The sequence below is a fragment of the Calonectris borealis genome, chromosome 15 (assembly GCF_964195595.1).
Source record: "Calonectris borealis chromosome 15, bCalBor7.hap1.2, whole genome shotgun sequence".
Taxonomy (NCBI): domain Eukaryota; kingdom Metazoa; phylum Chordata; class Aves; order Procellariiformes; family Procellariidae; genus Calonectris; species Calonectris borealis.
Genome location: NC_134326.1, coordinates 3,957,776 through 3,970,498, shown reverse-complemented (window position 1 = coordinate 3,970,498; position 12,723 = coordinate 3,957,776). Strand labels below are relative to the sequence as shown.

At 40.4% G+C, this 12,723-nt stretch overlaps 1 protein-coding gene across 2 annotated transcripts in view; it reads left to right on the top strand.

Moving 5' to 3' along the window:
* Positions 1 to 12,723, top strand: part of CTNNA1 (catenin alpha 1) — a 120,392-nt gene that overhangs the window by 32,460 nt on the left and 75,209 nt on the right. The window lies entirely within an intron of this gene.

The window sequence follows — 12,723 nt, the reverse complement described above, 5'->3', positions numbered from 1 at the left end:
AGTTAATTACTGTTGCTACTCAGTTTGAGTAAAGGCGATGTATGAAGTTAAATATTTATTAAGAAATTCTGAGAACAGTTTGGTATAAATATTGGACTCTGAGCAGTTTTCTTCCAGTGCTTAGGCATTTAATGTGCACACAGTATTTGAAGCTTGAGAGTGTTTCTACAGTTGGAGTAAGTGTCACGTCATGCGGATGAGCTTCTGCGCTTGAGAGCATCATGGTATAACGTTGGACTTCCCTCCCCCCTGTAACCTCTTTGTTCTTATCCCAGTGGGTTTTAATCTGAATAGCTCTTGCTGTGTTGAGGGATGAGGTTGAGATATCGTAAGATTTAGACTATGTCTAGTCTTTTAAACTTAAATACTGTTAAAGTTGATTTCAGGTGAGAAGTTGCAGAAATGGCAACAACTTAAGCCAACTATGTGGATTGTAGCACTGTGGCAAGTAAAACTAGCTGAAGAAATCTTAATGGGATGAGATGAAGCCTTTTTGAGTATGTTTGAGGTAAAACTTAGTTCAGAGATACCCTTTTTTTTTTTTTGACGCTAGAATTTATTTAGGAACATCGCTGTGTTATGTACCTTACCTTCAAATCTTTTGGCGAAAACTACTTCAGTATAGAGTAAAACTGGTCCAAAGGCTGCCATGTGCAGATTAGGTTGGTATAATTTGGAGAACAGATGCAGTGTGTGGTAGAGAGAAAGTAAAACAAGGATTTCTGTTTACCAAAGACAAGGACAAAGTAATTGAACAAAACTGAAAGCCAAGTCTTATATAGCCTGCAGGCTGAGCTAGGTACTTCATGTAGTCTGTCTTAATTGCTTGTAAAAGTAGCTTGTGCTCAGCATTGACATTATGTAGAACTTAAGACTGCAGCTGGGAAGCAGGCGCTAAGTTATGCCATTTAAAATTCCTTTCAGAGCAGGGTGTTTTATTAGTATATAATGCATCTGTAATAATCCCTCAAACAAATCTGCTGCTGGATTGGATGAAACCCTATCGGCATGATTCACAATAAAACATCCACCAAATGCTAATTAAACTTGTGGAAGAGGTAAATGCTCGGTCTTGCACGTTAGAGTTAGTGGCATTTCTCTCATTGAAAGTTGGTCAATACCTGTGTAAGATTGCAGCGCTCTGACTTTCTTTTGCAGAAATGCCTATCCTCCTCCTCCTCGGCTGTGTGCTGTTGTCTCTGATATGCAAGTTAAAGTAATCATGCTGAGATGGAAAGAATGTATTCCCTGTGTTATCTCTTTTAACACATTGTGAAATTAGCGGAGCATACTGAATTTTTTAAAGTCACTGCTATGTTATGATTGTAGACAGTGTAGTTGAGGAAATGAGATTAGAAATTCAGTGAAATGGAGTGGAAAAAGCAATTGATAAATTATGGTGAAAATGTGGGATGGTGTGTAAAAATCCATACTGAGGGTAGGGGAAAAAACCCTCAATGGTGAAGCTGAAGAATGAATAATAGTTGGGAATCTAAACAGCAAAAAAGGCTTGCTACATCTACAGGAAGAGCAGGGATGTGCTGACTTACAGTAGTGGTAGAAGAAATGTCATATCATGTATATGTATGATATACCCACAGCTACAGTACCAGCCATCTCCTGTTGTGCTTTTCTCCAGTCGCCCTTTGAAGAAGGAAGTGAATCAGGCATTAAATCTGTTAATTGCACAGCACTTGCAGTGCATCATAAATCTTATCTGAGTGCTAGAATAAGAGGTATTTATTGGCCAAGTGTAAAAATTCAGAGAGAAGATTGGATGAGGAATACACTGGAAAGGTTGAAGCAGGGGAACGTCTTGAGGCAGATTCCCTTTTGCTTTTAAATGCCTTCTGTTTTAGTGACTTCCTTTAGCTTTTGGGTTTTCTTTCAGATCTCTGGCAATAAAAAGGCTGTTTCCTGGATAGTTTATAACTCAAAGTTTAGTGTTTTGGACCCATAGTTTAACTGTCTCTCTGGGCCTGTCCCCAAGGGTCTGTAAGTCTGCAGGCATTGCAGGGCGTGTTACGATGTGTGGCAGAAGTTTCTATCTGAATAACAGTTTTCAGTAATAAACTGAATTGTAGGATCTCTTGACCCCTGCTAGATCTGCTGGCATGGTGATGAAGCCCGTGATTGTGCCCCGAAAAGAAGGGCAAGATTTGCTTGTTCAGTAGTTTGTTACAGAAGTTTGTATGCCCTTTTCTTAGATTGGTGTGCATTTTATTTCCTTTTCCATCTGGCACACCTGTCCTGCCATTTTCAAGAGTAGTCTGCCTCAGTCACACTAAATTTTGTACATCAAGGTCAGTATTCCATCTCAACAGTGGTCAATAGTGGATGCCTACAAGAAAGAGGACAGTAACAAGGGAGGTGTGTGGTTTTACTTGCCCAAGTGCTGGCTGCAGCTCAGATACTTACAGAGCTGGCATTGCGGACTGTGTTTAATGGCTCTTGATGGACTTTTCCGCAATGAATCTGTGTAGCTTCTTTCTGAACCCTTATAAACTTACAGCATCCATAATCTTCATTAGCAAGGAGTTCTACTGGTTAAATAGGTGCTGTGTGAAGAAACATCTCCTTTTGTTTTGGAGCAGAATGACCTTCTGCCTGTTCTGTTGGATGTTTCCTCCATCTTATTTAGGAAAAGACCCTGAGCAGTTACTCCTTGCTCATCCTTTTCTATGCCACTTATGTTGTTTCAGAGCCGCATCATGTAGGAGACTTCAGTCTTACCTTCCCCAGAACGAAGTGTCCTAGTTTTATTAGGTGCTTGCCATAAACAAGATATTCAACACCTCCTCTCAGCTTTGGCTGTGCCCTCATTATCAATCAGCATGGTGGATTAGGATGGGATTTGTAGAGTGAATTAGGACTCAGTGCCTGTGCTTATCTGCATTTCACAGAAGTCTGCGTCACTGATTTTAGTCTAGTCCTGTGGGCTGGGTGCTAGTTAGCATTTGGTGTGGTAGTAGTAGTCTCCTTGTTTAGATTCACTCAGAGAATCCGGCTCACGTGGCCCAAGAAGGCTCTGAGATGAGAATCGCAGTGTGCGAAGCAGCAGTGATTGGGAGGTGAGTTTCAAAAGTGCACTTCTGATCTGAGCCAAAATATTGGTGTAGATGCATTCCACGGTCATCTCCTGCACCTTGTCTGGATCTTCAGATTCCCGTTGAGATTTGGGAACCAGAACTGCATCTGCTGTTCAGGATTCAGGCAGTGTTATGGTATCTTCTGGCTTTGTTCTTTAGTCCTGTACTAACAATGCCTAACACTTGATTTGCTTTCTGATAGCTGCTGAGCGCTGAGGTGGTATCTCGATGAAACGGCCACCATCAAGATTTAGCTTCTGAGTTGTGGCAGAAGTCTGTTTCTGTGAATGTTAAGTTAGATGGTCCTTCCCGTGTGCATCACTTACTACTTACGTCCATGGAACTTCATCTGCTATTTTATTACCCAGCCTCTTGGTTTATAAGTCATGTTCCTTAAAACGCCAGCTATTCATCCCTTAACTGTAGCATCTGATTCTTTAGCTCTTTCTCCTCGTCTTCCACTTTGCCTAAAGAGAACTGGTTTCCATTATGGCTTTTGCTCACTTCTCACGATTCCAACAGAAAATAGTTTTCTTTTTTAAACTTGCATTGCAGATCCCTCCTGGATTGAAATAGCAAACACGACTGTCTATATGCGTTTGATTTTTATTACTTGGAGTAAGCTTGATTCTTACTGCTAGTGCTGAAGGGCAGAGCAAGGATGGGAAGGCCTAAAAACATTCATTATTGATTCTGAATAGTGTTGTAAAAGCAGAATAGTCAAAGGTCTTGGATCTGAGATCAACTGCCTGGAATGCAATAAAATGGCCACATCAGTCATACCTAAGTTTGTAATATAACTAATTGATGGCGAGATGCAGATCTTTGTGTGATCTGTTGCAGTCAGGCATTCTGGGTGTGTATTTTATTAATTAAATGAAAAAATTTCAAAGCGTATTTGAGTTTAGTTGGACATCGATAACAGACTTAGGCCAGCAGAAGAGGACAGAACTGAGCATCTACCTGAATGATGTTCAAGATTAATAGTACATCAGTGAAGAAGTTAGTAAGAAAGCTAGGATCTTGAGTGCAGCAATATAACAAAATACAACAGAAAGTATTTTGTGTCTAACTCCATAATCTTGTGTGGGTAGACATTGACTGGTTGCAGTTTGCTCCAAATAAAAAGTATGAAGCAGAATATCCTTTTGACACTACTACAAATTTATCCCAGCGTTGCCTTTGCATTAGCAGCTGGTGTGATGCCTCTCCCAGTGTAGAGAGCAGGTACAATTCTTGTCAACATCTCTGCTTTTCTGTACTGTACTAGTCAACTCTGCCTCGCATTTATACGTGTAGTTTTCATTGCAGTTACATTCTCTGAACTACTTAAAGTGAATGCATAAAAAAAGAACAGTGGGCTGATAGAGCTGAAATATTTCTGCATTTCTGAGAAGCTGGTATGTAGAATGGAGAGGTAAGAAAATGTGTCTACAGACACAAAAATCCACAAAGTTTAAGTTGTGATAGGGTATGTGCTCTGTGCTGTAACCCACTCCGTGGGTGTTATTAGAGCAGAACTTGAGCAGCTTGCCTTTATTTTAGCTGCTGTATTAAATATGGTAAACATAGGAGATCGTGGTTTTTGAGGTTGGGGTTTTGAAGTTGGGGTTTAGCGAGTTAGAAAGTGCAGGCCGTCTGCTGGAAACTTAGCCAGAAGTTTCCAGTCTGCTCTGTTTGACTATGTTGAACTTGCAGAAGACATCAGTTACCCAACTGACATGTAAGACTGGAAATAAAAACTTCCTTAAGCTTTTGACAGTCCATTTTTATTGCTTGATGCAAGTGCCCTGAGGGATGGGGACAGTTTGGCTTCTTTCCATAAGTACTGTTTTAGAGCCGTTCAGCAGCAGTGATCAGAGGTGTCCAGTTCTATTTAGCATGCACAGAAATGTGTAGAGCACGCTCATTTTAAGTCTATTCTGTACCCCATCAATTTCTAATGCATATAGCTACCCTTTCATCCACACACCAGTAACTTGGACATGTACTAGCATAAACTTCGTCAGAAATTCTAGTTTGGCTAGTGTGGAATGCGAACCCAGAGCCCCATTGTGTACAACATGCTCTTGTACAATAAAATCCCTTGTTACTACATTTGGAAACGATAAATCATGTTACATAAAGTAGCTTGACAGGTCCTATTTCAATGGGAATTTTAATGCTTTCATATTAACATTCTGACTGTGTCCTTGACTGTCTGGATTGCATTAGAGGTGCTTGGCAGCAAATGGAGAAAAACCATTGGGGGCTGGTTTCAGAGCAGGCATTCCAGGCATAGATTGTTTCAGCTGATTTTTTTTCCAGTTTCCATATTCTGTTTGGCTTCAAGTGGTTGAGTACTATAGCTGGGTGTGTTTGGGGAGTGGGGGTTGTATTTCTTTTAATGTTAGATTTCAATCTAATTTACAATTGTATAGCACAACGTGAAGGTAAGTGAGGTGGTTGAACCCCAGGTTGCTGCACTACAGTGCCAATAGGAGCTCTTGCTTGCTGGCCAGTGTGGTTTGGCTTTCAGGCTATCTGAAATAGGTCTCAGCACTTCTGCTTTTAGACTTGATGGTCTCATAATTTGCTAAATGCTTGTTTTGCACCCTGTTTCTGTGTTTGGTGCATTTACGGAAAGGTACTACTCCAAACAAATAGTCTTTCCTCCATCTTAATTGCAGTATTTTTGCTTTTCTTCCCTAAGCTGCTTTGAGCATCTCTGGTGCTTGAAAATGAATGGGCAAGAAGGTGCCTAGCTTATCTATTCAATATCTTTTGGGAGAAATAATCTTGTCTTCAGAACTACCAGTGAAGGGTATTTCTACTCCTGACACTTGCGATTTACAGAATGGAGATGTGTTTTCATTAAGAATTTGCCTATTAATAATGTAGATCCACAGCTTTGTATTCCCATCAAGGAACCAAGCTTGGGAAGGAATGCGTGTGAATTTTCACATGATTGTAAAACTTATTTATAGCAAGTATCTATATATTTGAAAGGGCTCTTGCATAGCCCTTTTAATGAAAGTAACTGCTTCTGTGGAAATAGATGTGAATTAAAATGGCAGACTGATCCATATTTATGATAAAGATGCTGATAAAAATTCTGCCTTGAGATAATCTACACTTTCTTTTTTAATATTGTTTCTGTCAGTTTAGGATGCTTGAATGCTGACATGATGGACTTGGTTTGAAAGCCTGGATGGATTTTCCTGTCATGGACATTGCTGTTCAGTAAAGAGAGCTATGCTGTTATGCTGGGCACTAATTTCCATAGACATTATCAGTTTGACAAAGATGCTGCTTTTAAAAACAAAACATTTCTGAAGTGATACAGTTTTTAAGTTTAATGCTTACAGGCTGACACAGAGTAGATAATTCAGCATAGTTGGAGTGAAGCCTGGTGCAGATGATGGGAATTTCACACTGCATCAGTCGGGCATTTTCAGGCCATGGAAACGAGCGTCCAGGTTGCTCACCCAACATCATCCTCGTTTGGGACTTAGCACGGGGTATGTTTTCAGAAGACATTCTGGGAACTTCTATTTTTTAGGTAGTAATCCAAGGGCCTATGGAAATAAACGGAAGCCAGCTCATGCAAAGCTTTGTCAGCCCCATGAGCTTTGGGTTTTAAAGCTCTTCAGAGCTCCCTGTCATCCCAGCGGTTACTCTGAGCTCATCCTGAATCGTATGTAGAGTTGTTGGTTTGGAGATCCCAAACAACTGCTGCCATGAGGGTGCTCAGCCCCAAAGGGGAGGGAGGGCAGCACACCTGGGCTGCAGTTGTTTTGTCACGGCTGGTGGTAAACGTCAGTGCAGCCAGCCTCTGCCGAGGCTACCAGTTCATTTATGTAAGTGGCACAACTTGAAAGTCCTGAATACTTTTTCAGGCCCAAGGCAGTGTTTGTGCTATGCAGTGAGAATACATTTTTTAAAGAAGTTGGCTTAATGCCTACTTAAACCCAACAAAGCCCAACACACATCTGAAGTCTAGTTCCAAGACAAGCTTAGTGGTCTACTGAAATCTTAAATCATTGCTTTTCTCCATGCACTACCTTCAGCCTTTGCTGCTTGTTTGGCGCAAAATTGCTAGTAATAACTCTTGAATAGATTTGACAGTAGCTGGGACTTAGTCTAAACAGTCTTGTACAGCAGTATTCAATCTTGCTGTCTTTCCACGCTTTTCAGCATTTTTGTTGTAGACTCTTAATATATGTAAAAGAAGGAAGGTTGCTGCCCTTACCTACAATGTTTACTCCATTCATGTGTGCAGCAGAATTGGAGTCTAATGCTATCTCTAAACTTGAGAATTGAGTCCTGTAGATACCTTGTGTGGCAGCGAAGGCTTGCATCCTACCTGATCCCTCCTTCCTTCCTCTACCCCTTTAGGTTTGTATTGATGAAACATCTATTTTTCCCTTCTTGTTAGACATATGTCTATCTCCAATGTTAACACATATCTAGTATCTTCTAATACTACATTATAAATCCAGACCTTTCTTAACCTAATGTTGGTCAAATAACATTTAAGATTGGTGGAAGGAAGACCTGAAATAATAAGGTGTGCACACTTGTTTGTGATATGGTGGTTGGCATTTAGCAGCATTTTACTTTTGTTGAGCTGTAAACCATTTTACATAAATATGCTATAATGCTATGCATGGATTCTGCTTTAAAATTCTGTGTTTTGTGACTTAATTCATTTGAATTCTACCGTTTTGTAGGAGAATGTTAGAACTTTATCTGCCTACGTAAGATTAAATATATAGTCACCCCTAATGAAGCTCCATTTGGTGATACTTGAGTACTCTTTCAAAGCCAAAATCAAGGAGTATAGATGGAACAGAGCATGTAAGTTTGCACAGTGACTACTGATCTGTAGATAAACAGTCTTTTAGCCTCCAGCAGGATCATGCTCTCAGTGTGCAGAAGTATTACACACACAACTAGGCTTTTGAATTTCTCTTGTTGGAGGAAAGGGATGATGGAATTACTACAAAGTTGGAATACGACAGTTCTTGCATTACAACAAGAGACTTGCATCTCAAGTCCTGGACTTCCCCTTTTTTCTTTAGCCTTGATCTAATACAAACTCTGGATTAAGTTCCTTAAGTCTTTCTGCAAGATGGGATTCGGAAGATATGAAGTGAGAGAAGGAGGACAGTCGCTGTCTATGTATACACATGACCGTGTTATTGTCTGGTACCACTTATACCGTCTCCAGTTCTCCGAGGATATGCAAATCCTCTTGTGCTCTATTTTTTTTTTTTTTGCTTTCCAATATCTCTTCACCTTTTTAATAGATCCTGATGCAAGCAGTAGAGGTCTTGATGGGAAACCAGAATTTCTATTCTAGATTGGGTGTTTAATATCTAGACTGTGCTCTTTGTTTTATCCTGTGTAAGAAAGCTGATGTTCTGTAATGCTCATAATGTTTCCCGGAGCTTTAGACCTACTTTGTCCCAGAAAGTCAACTGAATCAATACAGAATAATTAGTGTTTGTGGCTTATCCAAGTAGTGGCAGCCCCCTTGAATGACTTAATCCTTCTCATGTCTGAGGAAAGGATGAGGGTTAAGCTGATTCTTGGAAAGCTGTTGAAATAGAAGAGAAAATTTGGGCTTCTTTCTGGTCTGCACAGGGACATGTTTCTTCAGCAGGAGGGACAGGAGTTGGAGGCAAACGGGCAGAGGAGAAACAGAGCAGAGACAACTTGTATATCTTCTGCTCAAAGCTATTTGGAAAGACTTACTTCATGACTTTGGAGACTGTATACTCAAAAATAATTCCTGCTGAATTGGCACTCTAAAAGAGTGGTTTCTTTACAGTAACAGCAACAAACCTGTAGGCTCTCAGGCCAAGAACTTCCTTGTAAAGGTGTGCTAAAAGATGCATTTTCCTCAGTGCCAATTAAAAAAAGTTTTCCTGGGCATCAGGCCATCAGGGGAAAACCAGGGCATTTGCAAAATTAGCATTAGTCAGTGAAAAGGCAAAGTTGCATGGTTCTGAGCGTGCTTTCACAAATAACTATGCCTTTCATAAATTGAGTGTATTTTTCTTTAACGTCTGTATGTTTCAGATTGAATGCAAATGTTGCATGATGTGCAGCTGTTCGTGGATTATTGACTCATACTGCATGTATGCTAACCTCTGACTGTCAAGGAAAAAGGTCTTTGCCATTCATTGGGGGCTTTACTGCTGCCATATGTGGCCAGGAAAAAAAAAGCTTCTCGGCTCAGAATCTCTTCTGTATGCCTGAGGTGCTGTCATCTGTGGTTTACTCAATATGATAACTTGAATTGACATTATCAGTTACTTTATGAAACCTGCGGAAAGAACTTGGAAAATGAAGCCTGGTAGCTCTTCAAAAAAGATTAAAAGGCTTTGAAAACAAAAGGTTCTTGGTTTAGAAACTGTTTAACTTTGTAGGTATGGTATCTTGAGAGCTATGTATCTCTGTGGAGCAAAGGAAACATGGGTGATGTGGAGTGTGCAGTGGAATAACTGGAGAGAGATGAGGTACAGTTCTTGTGGATGCAAACAAGTTAGTCTTGGTGGTTGCAGACCGATTTACTAGCTCGGCTAGGCTAAGGTGTTCAGGCAGCAGGCGGGTGCCCTTGGTAGGGTCTTCCCTGGCCACCTAGCCCGTTCTGCTTCTTGCTTGCTCCAGTTTTTCCTTCTAGCTTGCCTTTCATCTGCTGCATTTTAGGGAATATATTTTGGTCTCATATGTAAAAGATGGACTCCTTAAAAAAAAAAAGTCCTTTTTATTGCCTTTGTGTAAAGTTGATTGAATTTTAGACTAAGATTCCCACCTACAAGTGAGGCAGGCACCTTTTTGTTTTGTTTGTTTTGTGTGGGTGTTTGTGTGGGTGTTTTCTGTGGATTTTTTGTTGTGTGTGTGGTTTTGTTTGTTTCTTGGTTTTTATGAGGGTGTTTTGTTTTGTTTTGTTTGATGTTTTAATAATGACAGATTAAGATTTGTCCATGCAGTGTGAGGCGGCAGATTGGGGCAGTCAGGGCATTTACTATCTTAAACTATTCAAGACTTCAAATAATTCTGATCCTGTGGAGTTTTTTTTGTGTTGTCTTGATGTGTGAATGTAGTTGCATAATTTATCTCAAAATTAAAAGAAATACACACAGAAGTATTAAGGAATGCTGGAGATCCTGAAGTATCTTCCTGTGACTACTTTGAGGCATCCCTCATTATGTGCTTGAGACTTATCTGTATTCTGAAGTTTCTTTTCTTTCCTGATATCAACTTGTGACCATTTGTATTGACAGGTTTCAGGTTCATTCCAGATGTTAATTAACAACATTGGTATATGATGCTTTTAAAAAAATCCTGTTTTCTGAGTAGGAAGATAACCCTGGGACTTGTTTGTAGCACACATCGCGTCTGTCCTGTAGGTAGTGTTGGAAGGTCTTGATGGACGTTTCTCCTTTTCAAGCTTTCCAGCAGCGGAATTGCAGCTGTGAATGTCAGTGGTGGCCCAAATCATATATCTCCATTTACATGCTATCCCCACATTTTTTAATCTAATACTGTGCATTGCTTTTAAGTATGCATTAATTTTATTCAAAACATCTTAACTAAACCCCAGCAGTTAATTCTACTTGTGTAGAGGTTGAGCAACTGGCTATGTTATATTGCCCAGGTGGCTTCTGTGGCTTCAATTTCATTTCCCTTTTTTCAAAGGATTCATGTGTGTCTCTTCCCCACCTCACCAGTCGGCTTCTTGGACTGCGCAGGGAAAAATCTGTAATGTGGGGCTTGCTGGCTCTTCCCTGCTATGCCTTTGAACCTCTCCTTTGAGGACTGTCTTTATTGAGTCATTTCAGGGGAAGAAGGTGACATGAGAGCTCTGATGTCAAGTACAAAATAAGACTGCAGCTATATCATTTGAAACTGTTCCCCTTAAATGCCAAATTGTGAATTTCCTTAGAGGCAGAATGAGTTTTTGGGCACCTCTCCAGGAGTCAAAGAATACCAATTCTAGAGGTCACTGGACTGAAAAAAGCCAAGAAAATTAGAAGTTAATGCAAAAATAACTGAAATGTTTAAAAAAGAAAAAAGTTGAAAGCCTTTGCTGGGTTCTTGCACCTGAGCAGTTGACCCCTTTGGAGCTAATGGCCTACAAGATGGTCGCGTTTCTTCCAGGAGGATCTTTTAATTGAGGAAGGCAGGGTCTTCACAAACTTAAAACTTTATGGTCTCGTGTTGTGAGATCTGGTTTGAAGCAGGCTTGGCTCTCTTGTAGCTGTGGGTAAGATTGCTGCCCAAGCTCGCCGAGGTATGGTGGTCTCCTGCTCGTCTCCCACTTCTGTTGTCATACAGCTTTTCTCACCCTGAAAGGCTGCTCTTGTGTATGCAGATGCTGTGGGACTCAACTATGGGAGCTGCGACTACAACGAATAAGGAGATACTACGAGGAATATGTGCGTAGAGAGAAAGGTAGTAATTAAGCAGCAAATCTTCATGTCCTGATACTCCCCCATATGCTATCATGAAGACTTACAGAGAATGTAAAACTGGCTTTTTGGTGACAGGTGCTGAAATCTCCAAACTTCCTCTAAATTTTTATCCTCAATCAGTTTTGTAGTGCTGTGAAAACATCTTCCCCTGCCCCCCTTCCCCTGCCAAAGAAAGAAAGAAACAAACAAAAACTCCCAAACAAAACAAACAAACATGGGTACTCTCAGCTGGAGTTTAGGAAATGGTTTTGAAAGAGCAGGACTGTATCAAGTACACAGGGAACTCTTATCCCCTGGGAGTATTCCTGGTGTCATTTCCAGTAGATGGATTAATTTATTTTATGCATTTTGTAAACTTGCTCTATGACTTTGCTTATATTACCCACTCCTGGAGCAGTGCCTATGTAAAGGGAAGGGTGTTTTCTGTACTATACTGCAGTGAAGTGTATATGCAGTTAAAGCTTATTTCTTGGTGTAAAACTGAATTTAACCAGCTGGGTTTTTCAGATCACTGTCAGCTTAAGTACATTCAATTTTCCTGTTTCTCTGTGCCAGATTGTACAGTTCTGTACATTAATTCTGTTTGTTTTGAATAGCTGCTGCTTTATCATCTATCTAATGCTAATTTAAGTCCTCTATCTAATGATTTCTTTACAAGGAGAGGCTGATACAATAAAAATGCGAAATACCTCTGCATCCCATAGCACTCTGCTTTGCTTTACTTCCTTTCTCTGAACGCTTACCATAGGTGATGCTACCTTCCCGCTCCACCTCAGATGTGCTGCCTGTTCCTAAATGGTTTATTTCCTTTGACATTCGTTTTCTTTTGAAGAAGGGCAGCCACTTTGTATGTGTCAGGCTCATGCTGGAATTTTAAATACTTTAATGCATTCTCATTATCTGCAAGGGTGGCTGGCTAATTAGTTAGCTTAGTAAATAACGGCTTGATAGTGTCTCTGTAAAGGATGACGTTATGCATGCCACGTTTTTAGTGCCTTTTTAATCCTGCACGGTTTCTTGGTGATTCACTTAAGTAGACGGAGGTGATGCGAGTAAGGTTGCTGGCTTTCTCTAACTGCAACCAGTGGTGTCAACCTCGCAGACAGCGAGGGCATTCTCATTTCAAGCAATTCTGTCTTCTGTGGAGGCAAGTGAAGTTACCGAGATGC